The sequence below is a fragment of the Rhinolophus sinicus genome, chromosome 8 (assembly GCF_057876585.1).
Source record: "Rhinolophus sinicus isolate RSI-liver-muscle chromosome 8, RSI-T2T, whole genome shotgun sequence".
Lineage (NCBI taxonomy): Eukaryota > Metazoa > Chordata > Mammalia > Chiroptera > Rhinolophidae > Rhinolophus > Rhinolophus sinicus.
This window is the reverse complement of record NC_142508.1, coordinates 1505696-1512205: the sequence shown is the minus strand read 5'-3', so window position 1 is coordinate 1512205 and position 6510 is coordinate 1505696. Positions and strand designations below refer to the sequence as shown.

The window sequence follows — 6510 nt, the reverse complement described above, 5'->3', positions numbered from 1 at the left end:
AAGGCCTCTGTCTTGGCTGTGGGGCGTCGGGGTTGGGGTGCAGGTTTCAAAACGTGCAGGGCTTAGGTGTCAGGATGCCGTTGCTCGTGCGGTTGTGTAGTCTGAGCACCGACTTGCTTTGATGTCCTGAGCCCCAGGCGGGGCCCGGCCTGATGTGGGTGACACAGGCCTGCCCCTGCTCCTCCTCGGCTGGGGACGGTGCAGGGAACAGGCTGGCTGCACGGAAGAGGTTCGTTGTGCCTTTGAGCTGAGCTTCTTGAAATACAGTTTCACTCCCAGGACAGGTGTCATGGTGGGTGGCAGTGACTTGCTATCTGTTCACTTGTCGGTGTTCAGTGTCATTGCACTGTCCTCACAACCCCAGGAGAATGTGGTCCTGTAGCTCCCGAGCATAAGTGGGTGCCAGGTACCCACAGCAGCCTTCAGAGTGGCGGTTTGTCTGGTCCCCAGGAGCCTGTGCCTTGGGCTGGGATCTCCCTGGGTCTGCTTTGAAGAGAGCTGACAATCATACAATGATTATGGCCACTATGGTGTGCAAATAGCGTTTCTTAAAAAGGAGCCAGTGAGTAGCGCTTAGCAGGTCCTTAGACTTGACGCCGACTAAGGGAAGAAGAAGGTGGGAGGACGGCTCCCTGTCCCTCAGGAGCAGCCTTTCTGTTTGGAGAAGGGGTTGGGATGGGGTTTGAAGCCGAAAGGCCTCAATTGGGTAAGTCACTTTGCTTATCAGAGCCTCAGTTTCCCCACCATAGACATTAGGAAAGGGAACCAAATACAGGGCGTTCACTCATTTGTATGTCATTCTTGTGCAGGGACAATTCCCATCTTGTCTGTATCATTTCGTTTTAGCACATGCGCTGTGGAAGTGATTGTATAGTTTTGTTTTTTAAAAAATAATCTTTTGGGGCATAAATTTAACCAAGAAGGTACAAGACTTGCACTCTAAAAACTACAAAACATTGCTGAAAGAAGTTAGAGAAGATGCAAATAAATGAAAACAATGTCCTGTGTTCGTGGCTTGGCAGACTTATTAGTAAAGATGACAATATTACTCAGAGTGATGTGCAGAGTCAATGCATTCCCCATCAAAATCCCAATCATGTCTTTTATTTTTTGGCAGACAGAGAAACTCCATCCTAAAATTCATATGTATCTCAAGGATTCCCAAAGAACAAAGTTGGAGGCTGGAGGATTCACATTTCTTGATTTCTAAACATATCACTACTCTCCGAGCCAATGTGGTTCTGGCTTAAGGACACACACAGATCAGTGGAGCAGGATAGAAAGCCCAGGGATAAACCCTCATGTGTGGTCAAATCACCTTTGACCGGGTTGCTAAGGCCACTCAATGGGAAGGGACAGTCTCTTCAACAAATGGTGCTGGGACAATTAGACGTCCACATGCAAAAGAATGAATTTGGACCCTTACCTCACACCATATACGAAAATGAGCTCAAAATGGGTCAAAGACCTAAACGTAAGACCTAAAACTATAAAACCCCTAGAACAAAACACAGGGAAAAAGCTTCATGACCATGGTTTTGACAATGATTTCTTGGATTGGACCCCAAAAGCACTGGCAGGAAATCAAAAATACACAAATGGGACGACGTCAAACTTACAAATGTCTGTAGCACAAAGGATACAATCAATAAAATGAAAAGCAACGGATGGAATGAGAGAAAATATTTGCAAATCACGTATCTGAAAAGGGGTTAATATACAGAATATATAAGGAATTCCTACAACTCAGCAAAACAATAAAACCCCCAAACAGCCTGATTAAGAAGTGGGCAACGGACTTCAATAGACATTTTCCCACAGATGATAGAGAAATGGCCAACTAGCCCGTGAAAAGATGCTCAACCTCACCAATCCTTAGAGAAATGCAAATCAGAACCAGCACGAGATGCCACTTCCTGTGTGTTAGGATGGCTTTTATCAATAAGACGACAGATAGCAAGTGTTGGTGAGGATGTGGAGAAAAGGGAACCCGTGTCGAATGGTGCAGCCGCCACGGAGAGCAGTGTGACCGTTCCTCATTTAAGATGGAACTACCACATGATGTGGCCATCCCACCTCTGGGTGGTAGCCAAAGGAGTTGGAAAGAGGGTCTCAAAGACATCTTGGCGCACCCACGTTCCTGTGAAAGAGCTCTGACAAAGTGTTACAATTCTTACGTAGGACAATTACCCTGATGTTTTGTGTGTGAAATCCTTACCTGACTTAATTTTAGTTTCTTTTTCTTCCATGTTAGCCCATTTTCCCTCCCTTTTTTGACTAGTTTCAAGAAACTAGTCTTCTAGAGGTCAGGGTTTCCTTTTCCTCTTCATTTTCAGCTGGTGCCATAAGTAGTTCTGCGCGGCTGAGTGTCACTTGCGGTCCCTTAGCTCATTCACCGCTGCTCTGTTAGGCCACGCCCCTTGGCAGGTGACCCAGACTGGTGTCCAGTGACCACGGTGTGTGCTGACCCAGCTTGTCTCGTGTTAATGAAACAGAGCAGCACATGTATGGAGGGGCCGCCTGACGCATTGATGCGTGTGGACTTGTCCAACCTCACCCCAGAAAGCGGCCTCTCGGACACTCACGGCCTGGGGTTTCCTCAGGGAAAGGCTGAAGAAACATTCCTGCTCACCTTCCATTTGTGAGGTCTTGGACTCTGCAGTCCTGATTTCCCCTAAATCCCTTCTCAGCTGTGTGTGACTGTCGTCCCCAAATGTAAACCAAGCCTGGTGTGTCCTGGTCCCACTGCCCCCACCATGAGCTCTGCAGAGACGGAATGAAGACCATTATCGCCAGCGCCGTGTAGGAAGCTGAGCGACCGCACAAGTCTGGAGTTTCCCCTCCGGGCTCTCGGGCTGGGCTTTGCCTCAGCTGCTCTCTGTGTGCAACGCAGGAGCAGCCGCCTGTTGGGGTCTGGCGAGCAGCGTACACAGGAGCTCGAGCCATGCCTCAGTTTCCATTTCGGCATGTTTGCTGGAAAGCATCCAGGCTGCTTCAGGTGAGGTTTCACCTTTTTTCTTTTTCTTTTCTCAGCCTGACGGGACACTTTCATCTATTTCTTTTTCTCTCTCCTTCTCAGCTACCCAGGGCATTTCCTCCACTGTGGAGGTCGAGGGCACACTTCCCACCAGGACATTTAGAGGGGAGTCTGTCTCAGAGGAAAAGCCCAATGACTGGGAGTGACATTTCTGTCCTGTGCCAGCACAATGCGGGAGAGGCTTGTCCCAGCCTCAGGCTTCTGTGTCTGTCCCATTGTTCTGTTGGGAGCCCGAGGATCGTGGCCATTGCTCAGTGGCAGACAGCTGAGTGGTGGGTGACACCGGTGGGCGAGAAAACCACACACCTCGCATTTCCTGAAACCTGGAGTCCCTGTTTGTGCTTGTCAGCCTCTGGCAGCTCTCTTCTTTTTTGCTTTTTGCTTTTTTTTTTTTTTTAAATTCTATATAAGAAACACTTTTTATTTCACTCACATTTTGCCCACTAGCAAACGTCCATCATGACCTGGAACCTGAATTCAGAAGCACAGGCTTAGAGCGACCTGTCTTTTGTGATTTACAGGAATATATTTTATCATAAAAGCTGGGGCCATTTGTACCTGGCAAGAGCACAGCTATAATAATCTCTGTACCTATATTTAGTAGAAAATTAAGCCAGTTTTTCTGGGCACTTAATAGTTTTCCATTTCACATTGTATCGGTTAAACTTGGCTTCAGTTGTGCCAGGTTTCGATCGCAAGCATAAGAGTCCTCATCCAATGAGCCTCTCAGCCTCCTGCACGGTTTTCAAGAAAGGATCACCTACCTGCTCAGGGAAAGGCGGTGGACGTATGGTGTCTGCATTTCCCCCTGTCCCTTAAAAAAACAAATGTGAGCAAGGTGACATATTATGGAGAAAAACAGATAAATGTGGTTTGTGGAACTGCCCTGGTCAGTGCGTTAGGGTAAGGTTGACTGTCTCCAGAATAACCATTCGGTCCGTATCAGTTGACAGGGCCTGAATTCTGTGCCCCCAGAATCCGTATGTCAAGTCCTAACCCCCAGGGCCTCAGAAAGCCTCTGTGTTTGGAGATGGGCCTTTAATTATGGTAAAACGAGGTTATATGGGGTCCTTGATCCAATAGGACTGTGTCCTGATAAGAGGGGGAGATTAGGACACAGACACACACAGAGGGGCGACCACATGAGGACACGGGGAGAAGATGGCCTCCCACATGGCCAGGACAGAGGCCTCAGGAGGAACCAACCCTGGGACACCTGGATCTGGGACTTCCAGCCCCCAGGACTGGGGACAATAAATATGTTGTTTAAGCTGCTTGGTCTGTAGTGATTTGTGATGGTGACCCGAACTGACTAGGCACAGGCCACGAGGGGCTCCAATGGAGACCCCCAGGCCACCCTCTCTGACACTTCTCTTGTGACAAGTGCTGCCGGCAGCCCTCACAATGTCCGTTCCACCTTCTCCTCATGAGTTGTGCTTCTCAGGGAATAGTGAGCTGCTAAACCCTTGACTTTCCAGCTCCCTGCAGCTCTAGAAACGGGGTGTGGGCAGAGCTGTTGGGCAGATGCCCCTTCCTCATATACGAAGGTAAAGCCTCCCCAGCAGAGACCCTTCGCCTTCACCAAACAGTGCTTCTCTCCTGGGGAGCAGCCCGCCATCCTGAAGATGGACGCTTCCCGGGAGATGGGTGTGTGACACGTTTTCACTTCTCTTGGGCAGATACCGCAGGAGGGTGTAAACTGGGCTTTGAAGAGCACGAGCATGAGCAGGGGTGAGGCGGTGGGGAGAGGGTCTGAACGTGGCACAGACGCTGCCCTGAGCCAGGCCTTCCAGCGTGCGATATGGAGGGGGCAAATTCTCCGTGGTTGGTGAGCCGAGTGACTCGGGCTCGGCCAAACATCCGGGGGCCTGGGAACCAGGAGGGGACCTTGAGCTCAAGGTCAGTGGACAGAGGGACTTTGGAGCTTCCTAAAAAGGATGCAGAAGAGGGAGCTAAGCATCCTAGGAAGTGGGAATAGAGAGGGGAGGGGCCATGGGCTGGGGGCTACTCAGGTGACCAGGACCTGTGAGCACAAACCAGGATGTAAGTCTGGCAGTAGCACTGAGACTGGGAAAGAAGAGAGGTCTGAGCCGCTGTAGGAAACCTCATGTGGAACAATGGCTAAAATTAGAAAGCATTAAAATTGAATTAGTGGTAACTCAGTGGTTCATCCCAAATAAAATTAGTTCTCGTGCCCATGGAAATGCACTTTTTATTTCTTCAAATTTTCTTTATACACATTGTATTTGAAGACTACTCAGAAATAACTGAAAAATGACAAAATATGAATAAACTGCTAAGATGAACAGAATAAAATTCACAGGGGGCCCTAATTCTGATACCACGTAGACAGTAAATGACTAAAAATTCTAAATGAGCACAAGAAACGTCTGTCATGTCAAATATATTAATTCCAACAGTCTAATATGTATACTTAATTAGAATAGTGAACCCATCTGTCCAAAGCCTTCTTGGTGAAACTTTAATTAGTTGTCTCAGCTATATTATGTAGCAAAGAGAAGGGTCTTGGGGTTGATTGCTTCTTAGCAGATTTGGAAACTGGGAAAGTGAGACAAAAATATTTCCTTTGGTGGCAGCGAGAAGGGGATGTGACTGTGTCCCCGTTGGGTGTCTCTGCTGCCACCTCCGACGGGAAACTGAGCTGTGGTCTTCAGGATGTCTGTCTGAGTGTGCAGACTGGCGGCCAGCATTTGGGTCATGTTGCACTGAGCTCAGGCTGTTTTTGGTGGTAATATTTAAGGAGCATTCTTCCTTTTTTAAAATAATTTTTAAATTGTGGGAAAAAGATAGTACATGAAATGTGCTATGTTAACCATTCTTAAGTGTGTAATCCAGTAGTGTTAAGTGTATTCTTTTTCGTCTTCCCAAACTGAAACTGTCCCCATTAAGCAACGGCTCCCCATTCTCCCCTCCCCCAGCCCCAGTGCCCCCTGCTCTACTTTCTGTGAATTTGACTACCTTAGAGACCTCATATGAGTGGACTCACACATGATTTGTCCTTTTCCGTCTGGCTTACTTCACTTGTCATAATGTCCTCAAGGTTCATTCACCTTGTCGTAGCAGGTATCAGAATTTCTTCTTTTTTAAGGCTGAGTAATATTCCATGTATGTTGAGCCCGTTTTATTTACCCATTCATCTACCAATAGACACCGGGGTGGTTTTGACCTCTGGCTGTCGTGTACAGTGCTGCTCCCAGAAGTGGGATTGCTGGACATACGGTAATTCTGTTTAATTTCTTAGAGAACAGACCATTGTTTCTTTCCTGTAGATTTAAAGTCATGTACTAACCTATGCCATAACAGAACACGAGACGAACCTTTCATGCAGGAGAAGTTTCTCTAAAGCCACCGAAGAAAAACTCTCTGCTTCCCTTGCATTTTAAAACATAATTGAGATACAGTGGTAAAATGGGAAAAAAACGACTGTGGACTTCGGGAGATGTGCTTGTAAT

General features: G+C 47.6%; 1 pseudogene; it reads right to left on the bottom strand.

Moving 5' to 3' along the window:
• Window positions 1-767: 767 nt before the first annotated feature.
• On the bottom strand, window positions 768-866 carry LOC141567766 (U6 spliceosomal RNA; annotated as a pseudogene).
• Window positions 867-6510: the final 5644 nt, after the last annotated feature.